Source organism: Lemur catta, chromosome 9, assembly GCF_020740605.2.
Source record: "Lemur catta isolate mLemCat1 chromosome 9, mLemCat1.pri, whole genome shotgun sequence".
Classification (NCBI taxonomy): Eukaryota; Metazoa; Chordata; class Mammalia; order Primates; family Lemuridae; genus Lemur; species Lemur catta.
This window is the reverse complement of record NC_059136.1, coordinates 88034785-88051154: the sequence shown is the minus strand read 5'-3', so window position 1 is coordinate 88051154 and position 16370 is coordinate 88034785. Positions and strand designations below refer to the sequence as shown.

Here is a 16370-nt window from a genome sequence, read left to right as displayed (position 1 = left end):
TGTAGCTGTTGGGTGTGGTTTTCTAAAAATGTCAATTAGATGAAGACAGCTGCTAGTATCATTCAGGTCTTCTATATTTGTACAGATATTTTTGTACAGTTTGTCTATAAATTACTGAAAAGAATGTATTAGATTCATAGTAATTTGTATTTGTCTGTTTCTTCTTTATTTCTGTTACTTCTTCATATATTTTGAATCTTGTCAGGTACATAGATATTTATAATTGATATATCTTCCTGATATATTGAACCTTTTGTCATTGTCCATAGCAATATTTCTTGTTTTGATTTCTGTTTTGTCTGATTTATTATAGCACTCCAGCTCCCTTATCCTTTCTTTTTGTATGGCATATCTTTTTCTAGTTTTTTGCTTTTAGTGTGTTTGAATTTTTGTATTTAAAGTGCATCTTTATAGATAACATATAATTGGGTTTTGCTTTTATAGCTAGTGTGGCTTTATTTATTTATTTTTTTTACATATTTATCTTTTGACTGGAGTACCTGTCAAATTTACATTTAATATAATTACTGATATGGTGTCTTAAATCTGCCATTTTTACTGTTTCTTTTACTTTTTTTGGTCCTCTATTCTTCCTTTTCTGTTTTTTTGTGGTCATCAGTTATTTTTTAGTATTCTATTTAATTTCTTGGTTGGGTTTTTGGCCATGTCTCTCAGTATTTATCATTGTAGTGGTTGTTGTAGGGTTTGCAATGTACACATTTAAATTCATCCCAATCAATTCACAGTTAATATTTGAATTACTCTGGGTAAAATATAGCAATGTTAAAATAGTCTATTTTACTTGCTAACTTCCAGACTATTTTTATCATATATAGTTCATGTACGCATGTTATAAACCAACTAATATGGTTTATTATTTTTACTTCAATCATATTTCTTTCAAAGGAACTAAGTGAAAAAGGAAATGTCTATCTATCTACCCATCTACTAGTTCTTTCATATTTATCACATATTTATTTCTCAGGCTTTTCCTTTTCATTCTGTTGGTCTGAGTAGTTGCAATTTAATAACATTATCCTTCCAACTTCTAGTGAACTCTTTTCTATTCTCTTAGGGATGAATCTACTAAATTTTTGTTTACTTGAAAATGTCTTTATTTTTATTTTAATTTGAATAATATAATAGTTTTGCTGCATATCAAATTCTTGACTGATAATTTTTCCTTCAGCACTTTGATATTCCATTTTAACTTCTTCTGGCTCCCATAGTTTCTGATAAGAAATTTGTCGTTAATATTATTGTGGCTTTCCTGTATGTAATATTAAATATTTAAATATTTTCTCTTTATCTTTGGATTTCAGAAATTTGGCTATATTGTGTCTAGTGGTGATTTTCTGTTTGTTTATTTGAATTCATTGAGATTCTTGGACCTATCAATTAATATTTTCAACAAATTTGGAAAGTTTTCAAGCATTATTAAAAAAAATTTTTCTTTCCTTTTTCTCTTTCCTTACACCTAATTTAGACCACTTCATATATTTCTGAGAGTTTTTTGATGCATTGTTACTTTTTTATTCAATGTATTTTCTCTATCTTTTTCAGGTAGGACAATTTCTATGGCTCCATCTTCAATTACATTAATTATTTTTCTTTAATTTTCTGTCTGCTTTTCAGCCCTTTTAGCCATTTTAAATTTCAGCTCTATAATATCCTTTTGAAAAAAATTTTTTTTGCTTTTCTGTTGAGATCTCCTATCAAATATTGCTAGCAAATTGTCTTTTAATCCAGCATATTTTCTATTAATTTTTGAACATATTTATAGTTGCTTCTTTGTTTTCTTTACCTGATAAATTCAATATCTGGCTCAAATTGGAGTCGGTTTCTATAGATTGCCACTTTTCCTGAGTATAGATCACAGTCTTCTATTTCTTTACATGTCTAGTAATTTGGGGGTATTATTGGGTTTTTGTACTAGTAGGTAGTGGGCTTGCCTGGATTGAAACTGCAGTATTTGCTCTACATACAGCTGTTATCTGCTTTCAAAGCTTCCAAAGGCAGCCTTTTTACCTGTCCCCTGTGGCTATTCCCATATCTGCAAAACTTTTTTAGCCATCCAAGGATTTTGGCACAGATATGTCTCACCCTCTCTTTGCTCCTGCTTGTGTGCCTTCTCTGCCCCCCTCTCCCCGCCCCCCGCAATCTTTATAATATCTGCCTACTTTAGGCTCTGTTCTCTGGCTCTGCAGATCTGGGCAGCTTCAGCTTCGTTCAGCTTAAGCTGCATATAGTTGGGAAATGCCCTCCCTTTAGAAAAGTATCAAATTCAGAACCTTGATTTTGTTTAAATTTCAAAACTAAAAATTTCTCTGGTTTCTGACTAATTTTTCACCAGGGCCTTTTACCTAATTTAGTTGCCAACCATGAATTTGGACAGTTTTTGCTCAGAGTTTTGGTCTTATCCCTTCCGAGGCTCTAGGACTGCTCTTTCCTTCTTTAAATTTCTGGTTGCTTTCCAAGTGTGAACTCCACCTCGGGCACCTTCAGCCAACAAGGCTGTTATTTTCCCCATGGCAGTTGGTAACCGTACCCACCATTGGTGTTGGTCAGAGCCATAGGTAGAATAGCCACAAACTTAAAATTCTTAACTTTTCTAGTTGCAAGTTTTAAAAATTAAAACTTTTCTCTTGGTTTTGTTTGTGTTTGGGTGCTTTCCGTGTTCTTTTAATCATCTTAATCTAAACTTCATCCAGTATTTTGTGAAGGTCCTCGTGATCATTTTACTCTTCTTTCATTACTGAAGGTGACCCACATCTTTATAAAAATATTTACAAATAAATTATAGACATCATATTATATTATATTAAATATTTTATATGTGGCCTGTGAAAATAAGGAAATTTTCTACAGTATTCACCATAACATTATCACATTTAACAAAATTAACAATGAATCTTTATTGTCTTTTAAAATCTGGTTCACTTTCAGATTCTACAATTGTTCCCAAAATGTCTTTTACATTGAACCAGAATTCAAAAAGGTCTGCAGACTCTGGTTGTTTTATCTTTTATGTCTCCTTTAATTTGCAATTGTTTCCTTCCTGCTTCTCTTTTTTTAAATGATAGTGACTTATCGAAATAGGTTTGTTTCTCTGTGAAGTGTCCCGTATTCTGCACTTGTCTGATATTGTTTAACCTGTTCTTCTATCTCTTGTGTTTCCTATGAACTTGAAGTTAGAACTATAGCTTTGATTAAAAATCAAGTTAAACATTCTTGGTAAAAATTCATGCCAGGTGATGCTACAAAATTCATGATTCATTCTATTAGGATACACATGGTGTCTGGTTGATCTGCTATTAGACAGATTAGGGGGTTCAGGTGGTATTCAGTCTTGTTCCTTCTAGGTTTTTCTCTTTAGGAGATTAGAAAACTTGGGAATCACTATCCCACCTAGATCCAATGTTTTCATGTTAGAATCATATTTCTCCCTCTAGCTCTCTTAATTCATGCTATGGTCAAAATAAGAACTGACACTCAAATTCTTTCTAGCTGCGACTGAATCCACAACATTAAAAAAAAGAATCTGAATTGAAACAGATTACCTCGGTCAGTCATCTAAGGTGTGTATCAACATACTTTCAAGTATACACAGGTGTCTATATTCCTATCTCTTCTGTAACTATGCTTTATTAAGTCTCTGGCTTCTAAATAAGCAGTCATTGTTTGCTTAATATATACAACTACAAAGAAAAAATTCCAGGCCATTAAAAATCCCCATTTAGGACTAGAGTTACTGATATTGATTCTGTTGACCTAGTATTCATTTTGTGTTAGATTGATGAATCACAGAAAACTTCTTTTTTATGTTATGCAGCTCAAGTCAGTTCCTGTATATTAAATTATATCAGCTTGATTAAATTTGCTTTTATCTATCTCAACTGGCAGTCATTTCCATGGGCAAAATAAAGACCTTTGAATTATCCTCTTATTTGATTAGGACATGCTGTATTTTTAAAACCTTTTTCTCTCTCTTTTCTGGATCAAGATTTAGTCATCTTAATTAGAAGTGGTAAGCCCTACAGCCAAATTTTATATCAGGCAAGAGCCCCAGTTTTTGCAAAGGCCATGGACATTGGTGTGAGGAGGCCTTCCTTGATTACCACTCACTGTGGCAGAAGGAAGCAGAGCAGTTACTGTTGTACAGTAATTTGATGCTGTTTTATTAAACATGGTCTTTCATCTGGGTAAGGAGTTCTGGGATTCATGAGGACGTCCGCTTCCTGTGAAATACTATCCCACTTAAGCAGAATAATTCACTATCTATAGTCATATTATAAAAACATAAAAGAATAAAGATGAACTAAAATCTGAAAAGAGAATAAAGAGTAAGAATCACTTAATTTACATCCTTTAAAAAATTACGATACTATTATTTTACAAGTTAGAAATACTTTTCTTCTTTCTTACCTGAGTTAATGTTCTTTTTTTACATCAGGTATTTTGACATGTTAGACTAGGGAAGAGAAATTAAAACTTTGATTATTGGTCTCCAAAAGTTTAGAGTTTAAATCATTCAAAAACATCAAATTGTATAAAGAGTTGCTTATTTCTAAGTAGTGTGTGGCTTTTGGCAGACATTATTTGCTGTTTAAAATAAAGTTTACTTTCTCTGCTCTGTAGGTTTTCTGGAGAAATGGCATTTTGGGTATTTGAGAGAACTTATATAAAGGAAATGTTTTTATGTCATGCTTTCTACATAAAAAAAAGTACCATATAAACATGATGTTTTTCTCATAGTACTTCTTTTAATAGCAACTATTATATTGTTTCCCCCAAAGGGAAATGAAAAATTAAATTGCAGATAAATGAAATATTTTTTTTCTAAAATCAGATAAAGACTTCAATTCAATGTTCGTTTTATTCTTCATACCTGAGTAGTCCTTTATTCCTTCAGATCAGAGAATTTGTATCAATTTTATGATTTCTGTAATGTTTTTGCATGCATTTTTATGTTTATGTGTCTATGTTTTCATATGTATGTAAGTAATACAATTGCTCCATGGCATTTAAGGCATAACAAAAGCCACATCCACTTATTTTTCTGATTTTGTCCCAGGCCCCACTTAACCACAGTGTTTTCAATGCTCAGAGCCCCGTTCTTCTCCCCAGCCTCTGCGATCCCCACGTTAGAAGGAGGAAGACCTCAGTGTGGATCAGAGGTTCCGCTTTCAGACTTCCCTGGCGACCTCCAGTGGATTGTTTTGATGAAGGGTGAGGCAGTGGCTCTTACGACTTTAGCCAATTCCACCCCAACCAGTTGTCCGTTCCCAGATGGGTGTGTAGGCTTTTTCTTTACCCCTTCCCAGAAGGTAACATTGGAGATGACTGTCAGGAAACCTAGTTTTTTGTTGGATCGAGAGAGTCTCTCTTCCCAGAGCTCTCTTGTTTTTCCCAGACCCCCAGTGAAACTTCAGATTTCACATCCATTGTGCGGGATTCTTTTCATGGGTACCATGAAGTATCTGCCAAGACATGTCCATCGTCTTCATAAGCAAAGCAAAAAGGAGTACTTCTGCTTCTTTAGAAGTTGGTTCATGTCTTTGAAGTATGCTGCTGTTGTGCTTGGGCACAGCAAAGATCTTTTCCATTTTTCTAGAGATTTAAACCCTCACTGTCCGGTTGTGGTGTCTGCGTGTGGCCACCACATTGTCTGCAGACCAAGGAACACACCCGAGTAGCCAGAGGCAAGACACGGTCCCTCCCCTCAGCAGCCAGTTCTGAGTATTCTCCAAAACTGTGAAATAGTCATGACCCTCTTCTCAAAATCATCTCGCAACAGCTCTAGAAGCTATAATAATGTTGGAGACTATTATGCTTAAAAGGATTCTTAGCAATCTGGAGGGAGATTCCTATTCTCTAACATAATACTTTGCTCCAAACATGCTACACCTTTATTTAAAAAAAAACAAAAAAAACCAAACATAGCAAATCTGGCTTGATGTTTGCTCATCGGAGTTGTCACAAAATTCAACCTCAGTCATTTGGGGCCCACTTCTTTCTACTCCCTCAGGATAATAAAGGATCCATGGAACTTGCTTAATTTAGAGCAGGGTTTCTCAATCTTGACACTACTGACATTTTAGACTGGATAATTCTTTGTTGCGAGGGGTTGTCCTGTGCCTTAGAGGGTGTTTAGTAGCATCCTCGGACTCTGCCCGCCAGATGCCAGAAGTACCATCTGGGTGCTTATACGGGAAAAGTAGAACCCTCTTCCCCTACCTGGGACAACCAAAATTGTCTCCAGGCATTTGCCAAATATGCTACCGTGGGGAATTGTTCCCGGTTGAGAACCACTGCTCTAGCACAAGTGGGAAGTTCCAGTTTTAGTTGTCATGGCTGCTCTTGGCATTTGTCTCTGACAATGTCTGATCATCGTTGTCTGAAGGCTGGTGCCTCCACTTCCCTTTTGCCGAGTCAGGAGGCTCTTTGTCAAGGCTCTCAGGCCACAGTACTTACTGCCTAAACCCTTCAGGCACACATGAAATGATCCTTCTTAGTTTCTCTATTTCTATTTTTATTTTTAATTTTTACATGTTCAGAGAAACTTCTCTAGTAACGAACTACAGAAATGATTCCTGAAAGTATAGTCTTGAAATGATCCTCCTTAGAGCTCTCGTGAGCCCTGAAAATGCTGTGACACAGGGAAGAGTCCTTCTTTGGAGACTCTGTACCCAGCGTTTGGGGACCCAGCTCTTTCTGAGTTCAGATCTTCTCTGTGTCCTTCAATTCTATAGCTCTCCTCATCTCAGAAACTCTCAAACAATGCTGTTATGAAACTAGCTTGGAGAACAGTTCTTAATTAGCTGGGAAAGTAGAACCACATTTCCAGGATACAAAACCCTGGTTGCCAATACTCAATATGGAAAACCTGTGATTTACTGATCCTCTTTTTCTAGCTTATTTATTTATTTTTTTTATGAATGTTACTGTTCTCTAATCCCCCTCCCTTCCTGTATTCTTTCTCATTTGCTGCTTAACTCATTTTTAAAATTCTGTTTTTCCTTCTATTTCTTCTTCAAAAACAGCAGTTACAGGAAGATAAAATTTAGGGAAAAGAGTGGGAACCACACTTATCCTACGTCTCTGTTGATTCAGAGGAGCGTTGAGACGGAGATTGGAAGTTACACCCATTTTCCTGGCAGGAAAAAAGGTTGTATGTGTTTGTATAATACCCTCAAACCATTCATTTGTATAGCACAAAAGGTAATATTTGAAAAAATTACAATGCCAGTGAAATGGTCTGCTTCTTTCTTTCTTCCTTCTTTCAGATTCATTTCATCTCTTTCCTGTAGTTGGCAGCAAACATTGTTTGAACCTTGAAGTCAAGAGCTTTGGCTTCTCTCCAAGGGTGAGGGAGCGTGCTAAGGAGAGGGATACACAGCTTAGTGGAAATATTTTGCCGCGGCAGGGGTGGCTGCTATCCTCTCTTGGAACATTAAAAAAAATAACTTTTAAATCAACCTGAAGGTTGGGGCAGCATTGAGATTCATCCATAAATTTGGGATGGAAAAATTCCTGGCAGAGTTTCCAAGGCTGGAAAATCACTAATTTTCCTTTTTCTTACCCACAGAAGGTCAGGAGGCTTATTTAGCCCCTGGATAATATAGTGGCCACATTCTCAGCCATTTCCCAAATCTGTCCATATTCCAGGTAAACTTTCTGCACTAGTCTCTACCCTCTGAGCTGCCCCCCAAGACACTCCCCATCGTGCCTCTGAAGTTCACTGGGGAGGTTGCACGGGCCTGCGTTCTGACTCTCTCCTCTCCCTTGTGCCAGACAGAGGGCACTCGGGCATTCTCCGTGGTCACTGAGGGCCTCACTGCTGAAAGGGTGAGTGCTTCAGACCTAATTTTTCCAAGGGCAAGCCCTGGTGATGAACTCAGTTCTCCACATTGGGTGAAAAAGGTTATGGGCCCTGAGCCAGCCTCTACTCCAAATTTGACAAATGCTCAGCCATTTGAAGTGTTCTGCATCAGGGAAAAATGCCTCATAGCTCACCTTCCATAGTCCTTGCTTTTTGTTCAGTTCATTTGGATCCTTCTTAGTAATCTGGCACACCTCAAGGAAAAGTCGTAGATATTTCTACCCTACTGAGACATCTGCTCTGAATTGTGTGCCTCCGAATATTCAAATCTGGCTTTATTGGAGTCCCTAACCTTCTCACCACCTGACCAACGCTAGAAGGTAACCCTCTGAAGGGCGCTTTGATGTACCATTTTTATAGTTGTCTAGGCTCATCTTGATTGATGCTAAACAACTGCCCAAACTGTAACCTAATTTGTACCCAAATTCATAAGTCAATAGGATCCCAGATGATGTTGCCTTATGTAACAGCATTTTAAACTAACTTACAATATACTTAGATGTGCAAAGAAATATAGCCACCTAACAATTTTTAGTAAAAATATTCCAGGTATGCTGGAATGAAGGTATAAATGGTAACATAATGAACATCACCAAACCTAAGAAATGAAATACATCCATCCTTACAGCCCCCTTTCTCCCTGGTCTCATTTCATTGTTCTCTCTGCCCTCATTAGGTGACTGCTTACTCTGAATTTTGACTTTCTCATTCCACATAATTTTTTATGTTTTTACTTTGCATTTATAGAGTATGAGAGGCAGTCAAGTATAGTGGTTAAGAGCATAGACTCTAGAATCAGACTGCCACATTCTTTATACATACTTGGGATAAAGTATGCATAAATCTGCAAAATGGGGGTAAGGACAGTACCAACCTCTTAACATAACACATAAAATCTCAGGATAGCACCTGGTGCATAGGAACCCTTGTAGTAAATGTTTGCAATTATTAATATCTTAAACAATACTTTGCATGTTTTTAAACTTTATATAAGTGACATCATACTACATTTATGTATCCTTTTGTAACTTTCATTATTTGCTTAATATTATGTTTGTGACATTTGTCTATGTTGATATGTATAACTTTATTTTATGGGATTTGATTGTGTGATTTTACCCCAACTTATTTATCCGTTCTCCTGTTGAAGGACATTGGGGTCACTATCAGTCTTTTTGTGACAACAGACAATCCTACTATGAAGGCTTTTTATGTTTTTCATTGTGCTCAGGAGCAAGAGTTTTTCTAGGGTTTGTACACAAAAATGGAATTTGTGAGGCTTAAGTTTGTGTATTAATTAATGAATAAATTTCTTCACAATCCAACCTTCCATCCTCATTCTTCCCAAGAAACACATTAATTGCTCTGTGTAGAGGAGAAACTTAAGGTTAATAACCCAGTCTGTCTTGATTTTAATGGTCTAATTTGGATGACTCTTAGGGTAGATGGTAAGTTTTCACATTTTGCCTCTTTCCCTGTCCCTTGCTAAGGTGACGTCTAGGGCTTAATGGGGGCAGGTGGGAAGGGCAGGACACCCTCATTCTACCATGGGGCCTCGCTGACTGCCCGGCCTTCCCTCTGGGCTCCCATTCACTGCTGGACATTGTGGTCCTGATTGTTTTTACTGGCCATGAAGCCATTTTATCCTAATCTCGGACCTCTGTTACTTCCCCAGAAGTTTCAGTTACTCTGCAGTCCCCACCCTGCAATCAAGACAAATGGAGACTTATGGACTTTTGCAGGAGCTGGACAGACTGCAGGAGAGATGTGAGTGCTACCCCCAGCCCGTGAAGCACCCCTTGCCTGGGCTGCAGTGTCGCCCCTGCACCAGGCTGGCTGGGGCCGCCCAGGGCCATCTCCTGGCTCTCACCCCCCAGCCCCCATACACACACCAGCCAGACCCGGCAGGCACGCCATGACCTCACTTGGTATTCTCTGGCTTCTTCTAACTCTCCGGATGCTTTTATTATGCCTCCCATTGGGGTTCCATTCCAAGAGAGGGACAATACTCATATTTGATTTCCCAACTCTGTCTCTTTCTCTTACTCAGGACCTTCATGTGGGCAAAGAAAGGCCATAATTTCTCATCCTTTCGCCCTTTGGAAGGGACTTCCCCTACAGCTTGTCTTCTCTCAGTCTGATGTGCACATGGCTTGCCCCCTTCCCTTCAGCCAGAAGAGCTGGCAGGGTGCAGGGAGACAGAAACCAGTTTAAGGTTAAGAGTACAAAAATGAGTTAGTCACGACATCGCACCTGCTATGCAAATGCCAGAATATACTTGTTAACTGCGCAAGGGTACTGCTGACAACAATGGGACAGAAAATCTAAACCTGGATTCTGATGGGAAGTCAGAATATGTGCTTGGTGCAGCTCCTATTTATGGTGGGGCAGTCAGAAACTTTTTGAAAGAGAACTGCTGAGGCTAGAAACCTGTCTTCATTGGGTAATTATTATATACAACGAGGAGTGCTTCTAGCGGCCAGACATCCCCCATCTAGAGGTACGTGTGCCGCACAGCACAGCGTCAGAGATTAGCAGAGGCAATGGAAGAGTGGGTGTTGCCACCGTCAGGGTGGCTGCCAGCGGAAGCCAAATGCATGGTGGGGCAAAGGGGCAGGTCCCGTCCTTCATGTGGCCCGCAGAGACCGCCCCCACCCACCTGCCCCACGAGCCACCAACTTAGACAGCAGTGCTGCTTGAGACAGAACTTTGCTCTGATCTCCATACCAATGATTTGTGTGCCTCCCAGGATCAGATATTTCATATCTTTTGCCTCATAATAATAGGTTAAAAGAACTGAGGGATGGGGAGAAGTCAAGGTGACCATTTCAGACCGTCATTACCTTGCTCATAAAAAACTCCATAAACTTGCCAATATTATTATAGGTTAGTTAGTTTAAGCAATCACTGCATTTCAGGGATGCCAGGGGCAAAGGGCTGTGATGGGCTCTCTCTGCCTCACACCTGTGTGTGATTGCGCTCACAGAGTATCCACGAATTAATTCAGATGTGGTAAAGTACACCACGGCAGAAGCAATTTCACAAGAAGAGAGCAGAAAGCTTATTTAGGAAGCTCTTTGGTTTTTGTGAAAATCCTCTCTTAAGATATTAGTTATGGGAAGAGGAGTTAGGATCTAACATTCAGGAGTGAAAGAGTCTCCCTGCTGGCAGGAAAGGTACAGGTTAATTAAAGATCCAGCATTTCCACCTCTGAGTGCAGGATAATGTTAGCTAACCAAGTGGCAATTTCACAGACTGGGCTTAATGATTTGCTGATGAGCCATCCTGGGGCTTTTACCAGTTATGATGACAGAAGAGGGGAAATAAGTTAGCTGGAAAGGAAGCAAACAAAGACTGTCTAGCTGGGAGACATTTTAACTCGTTCTCACTCTTTAATAAGATTGCATGAATTTCTGAAAACGGGCAGATGCTGGTAAAAGTCAAAGGTCTTATCAAAAGTTTATGTATGTATATATGTAAATATGCAAAATACAAAGGAATAAAGCCAAAAATCCAATGGATAAATTAAAATTGACTACTAAAACATGTTCAAATAATTTTAAAAGGGCAAGGAAGGATGAAAAGGGAAACAAAAATCATTGAAGACAAAAAGAAAAATAATGGAACATAGATCTTTAGATCCAAACATCACACACACACACACACACACACACACACACACACACACACACGTGTTGTTTTCTGCATTAATTGGACGAGTAATTTTGGCCGTGTTCCTTAACCTGTTAGTGTTTCATTTCCACATTTATAAAGCCAAGTTCACATTGCCAGATCTTTATCTCACTGAAGGGTTAGGAGAGTTAATGGACTCTTACATTGGTCCTGAATATCAACCTTCCAAAGTGCACCACCAAATTCTACTTTCCATAGCAGACCATAAAAATCTACTGAATGAAAATGAGTGGATAAGGAATGCTGCATTTTCTTTCTCGAGCGTTCTCACACTTCACCCATGACATTGAGCTCTGATACTGCAGATCCTCTGCTTAGCCTTAACTCTCTTCTGATTTCTGAGAATTAAATTGGACTTTGGAATTGGCAACTGAGATGTATTCTGCTAGTTAGTGTTGACAGATTTCTATTACATTGTGACCAGAAAATGTTTTTAGTAGCATGTATGTGAGAGTGCGGGCAAGACAGAATGAGAAAGAATGTGCTGGAGCATGAGACAGGACTGCATACCCCGGAACACACAGTGTGCAGAAGCAGGAGGGGACGCAGGAGTAGTATTGTAGACAAGAACGCAAGTCTCTGGTGAGAAATCTGAATCCCCGTGATTAGCATCAGTGGGAGTAAGACAAGTGACCTTTAAAAAGGAGAGGTAGCTTGAAATTTCCCATTGTTTTGCTATGCATTCCCTGCTGGTCCTCTATCAGTCTTCTTTCCCTGGGTCTGGAAGGTTCAGGGCTGATTGTTTTCAGCGGACAGCTCTTCTCTCCGCTTCTACTCCCCGCAGTGGTTCTGCAGGGCTGCAGTTATTAGCGGCAGACCTTTTCTGGGGAAGAGCTACATCATTTTCAAGGAGACCTAAAATAATTTAGTTCAGAAAAATACCATTATGATCGGCCAGCTCAAAAAAGTGTTGCTGAGCTGGCTATAAGTCATCTGCCTCCTTGAACAGCTACTGTTTAAATTGCATTTGAACACTGAAAACAAATAGGCTCTCATTGCCTGTCTGAAATCTTTAATATAGCTTCAAAGTTCCAGAGGAAAATACCGCATTGCAGCTTTCCTGTTTTTGCAGCAAATCTCTGTTGGCTTGTGGCTACAGAGCAGGGGCTGCCACAAAAGCAGCCTCTTTCCAGCTCAACTTAGCAGACCTCTCAGCTGCACACTATGAGAAAAGTGTCCTCAGCTTGCCTGGGGGCGAGGCAGGCTGGGGAGGGAGGCTGGAAACTCGGGTACTAATTAAAAAGGTTTGGTTATCTTCATTTATTAAAGGAAATAATTAGTGGTTTATCAGGCAATACATTGTCTTTAAATAGCCAAGCATGTTTTGAAATTCTGGAGAATTTATGAACCAGATTCAAGATGCCTTATATATTCTGGCCATTCCTACAGGCTTTGCTTAATTTTAACCACAGCAGATGGACATCCCATGTCTTGGCCATCAGCAGATTGGCTAGGAAAAGGCCCACTACAAGCTGAGCAAAGTTTGGTGAAAGATTTTTTAGAAGATAATGTTCATTCACTCACTTACGTATGCAATGCGTTCTCCATCCATACCATGTCCTAGGCCCTGGAAATGCAGAGATAAACAAGACCCAAATCCTTAACCTCCAGAGTTGCTTTTTAATTCATGCCAAATAGCACTTCTCAAGTGTGTTTAGAAGTCCCCTCAATCTCTCTTCTTTCTTTGCTCCCCAGGACTTGGGTCTGGCTACATTGTCTGTGTTTTAGTCCAGCCAGAGCTGTTTCATGCCACTTTTCTTTAAATCTTTTCTGCTAAATTCCATTTGTTAAGGAGTGGGGAAGCACACAAGACACATGAACAGCTCTCTTGCCAAAACTGTCTTGTGATTTAGGTAATATTATGTTAACTAGAATAAAATCTTAAGCCCTCCAAGCTGACTGAATGAAACCACTCTTGGCCAAGGGACCCCAGAAATACCCTAAAGTTGAGTTGCTGGCCATGAGAGGGGAGGTCAGACATGCCTCATCATGCTCCACTCACTACCTTCTTGGAGATATTCTTTGTAGCTCATTAACAGGCCTAAGGCTATGCAAGACTAAGCTTAAACCACACCTGCAGGTCCTCAGTTTATTTAACAGATCACTTTTGAGTCTCTCCTTATTGTCCAGTGGCTTGTCTGTGATTAGCAGACTTACTTATCTTAAAACATTCCAAGTGTTTAGACAAAGCTTCACTTCTTTAACCAATTACGGATCAAAGAATCTTCAAACCCATCTATAACCTGTAATCCCCTTGTGTTGAGATGTCCCACCTTTTTGGGCTAAGCCAATGTACGCCTTCCATGTTTTGATTTATGACTTGACGAGTAATTCCTGCCTCCCTGTAATGTGCAAAACCAACTGTAACCCAACCACTGCGAGACCACACCTGCTCAAGGCTTCCTGGGCGTGGCTCCGGGCCATGGTCACCCATACTCAGCTCAGAATAAATCTCTTTAAATTATTTTACAGAGTTTGGGTTCTTTTCCATTGACAATTATTATCCTGTTTTACAGATGGGGACCATCTGTAACAGGGACTTGCCAAAGGTCACTCAGGGAGTGAGTGACAGAGCAGGTTCTGACTCAGAGTCCTTATCTGCGTGCCTCCTAGCCCCCAGGGGGCCTCAGATAAGGTCACTTTGGCTTGGAGGGAGCAGAACCAGAACCAAACCAGCAACTCCTGGGATCCTGGAATACAACTCAGAGGTGTTTAGAGCTGGCTGACTTCACACTTTGACCTCACGGATGCCAATTCCTCCCGTCTTCGTCTTCCCACAGTAGTAATTTAGGCTCATGGGATGCTCATCTTTATTATAGAACTAGTTTACCAAAGGTTTGCTTTTCCTTTCTCCTTCCTCTATTCAGTGAATCGTGTTGCTGGCTGCCCTCATTATAGTGTTGTCTACTTAACGCAGTTACGATTGTTTCCTCCTGAAGTACGACCATCTTAAATTCTGCTGGAGGAACCCAGAGCATTTTCCTTTTAATTGTAAAAAGAGAATCACAAAAAATGTACTGTGTTTTTTCCCAACATGTCGCTTCTAAAAATCTTGCCTTGAGTTTAAACAGAGAAGCCTTGGCTATTACTCCAAAAGCAGGTTTGTTGGGGGGGAAAATGTTTTTAGCTGAGAGCAGTTTGAAAGAGGCTCTCGGTGAGCTTTTGTTCTCGCCTGTTTAACAGCTTAAGGTTTAGAGAAGCCCATTTGAGTTCACCTTTTGCATCTAAGTCCAAAAACTGAATTCATTAAAGGGCTCTCCTGAGCCTGCAGTGAATTTCAGTGCCCCTGGGAGGACGCTCCAGGCTCACTTAACTGGTTTGAAATCGCATGGCCTCGGGCTCTACCGTCTTTATTTGGAGGAGTTTGGGAATCAGGGAATTAGTTCAAAAGCCGGAACCACTTTTTCCCTTTTTGTCTCTCCTGTCTGTTGTTCAGCATTGGTTCCACGCAATTTGCAATATTTTAAGAACCCTTCCAGAGGACCTAGGTGATAGCAGTTAGAATTAGTAGCAATCTATCACTTTTCCTGTTGCTTTTTGTATTTGTACCTATGTAATCCATATGCATGTGGGTTAGAGGCTTGAAGGATGAAGAAAATACCACAGACCTTCTCTCCAGCCTCAGATGGAATTTTTATTATTTCTGTTTGTGGTTTTTTATTATTATTTTTTTATTTCAGCATATTATGGGGATACAAAAGTTTAGGTTATGTATATTGCCCATGCCGCCCCCTCCCAGCCCCCGCCCGGAGTCAGAGCTTCAAGCGTGTCCATTCCCCAGACTGTGCACGTCGCATTCATTATGTAGGTAAACACCTATCCCCTCCCCGCCCCCCACATCTGCCCGACACCCAATTGGTGTTATTCCCAAATGTGCACTTAGGTGATGATCAGGGAAACCAATTTGCTGGTGAGTACATGTGGTGCTTGTTTTTCCATTCTTGGGATACTTCACTTAGTAGAAAAAGTTCCAACTCTATCCAGGGGAACATAAGAGATTCTATATCACTGTTATTTCTTATAGCTGAGTAATACTCCATGGTATACATATACCACATTGGTTTTTAGAGTGTGTGTGTGGGTGTGTGTGGGGGAATCTAGAGAACAGAGGGAGGGAGAACTTTGACCTCTGACGCTCAGATCCTGCAGAAAATGTACACATCCTCTGTAGAAAGGCAGGGAGGTAGGAAAGAGGAGGCAGCCATGGAGGCTGTCTGTGGTTGCCTAACTACTCAGAGGTTTTTTTTCCCCCCATATTAACTCATAGGCTATATACATCATACGTGCAGAGCAGGACCGTCTGAGCTTAGGATCTACTCTGAGCAGATTTGCAAGGGGGTTGCTCATACTAAAACTTGTCATTGTGTTTTGGTGTGAAATGGTGACTAGTCAATTCCCCTCAATTGGCAAGATCAGACAGGAAGAGGTGGCCTAGGAAGCAACTGACCCTGTAGTTGTGGGGCTGAAGGGTGGCGCTCTGTAGAGGAGGACCAGAGGGCGGGTAGCTGAAGGCACTGGCGGTCTTGACAGTGGCTGCAGAACACTCCAGAGACACCATCTGGGCTCTAATCCCAACTGTGCGCTGTGGATAACAGTGTGACTTTGGGTAAAGCACTCGACTCCTCAGCCCCAGAATCCTCATTTATGAGAGAGTGATAATAATGAGGCCTAGTTCTTAGGTTTTTTTGAGAGGATTAATAAAGTAATAAGTTTACAGCGCTTGGCACAATGGCCAGTACAGAGTATGTATTCAATAAATGCTGAATATTCATTCGATTAATATTATTCTTCAGTG

At 39.8% G+C, this 16370-nt stretch overlaps 1 pseudogene; it reads right to left on the bottom strand.

The window, feature by feature from the left end:
- Positions 1 to 6533: 6533 nt before the first annotated feature.
- On the bottom strand, positions 6534 to 6609 carry LOC123645273 (annotated as a pseudogene).
- Between the last annotated feature and the right edge of the window lie 9761 nt (positions 6610 to 16370).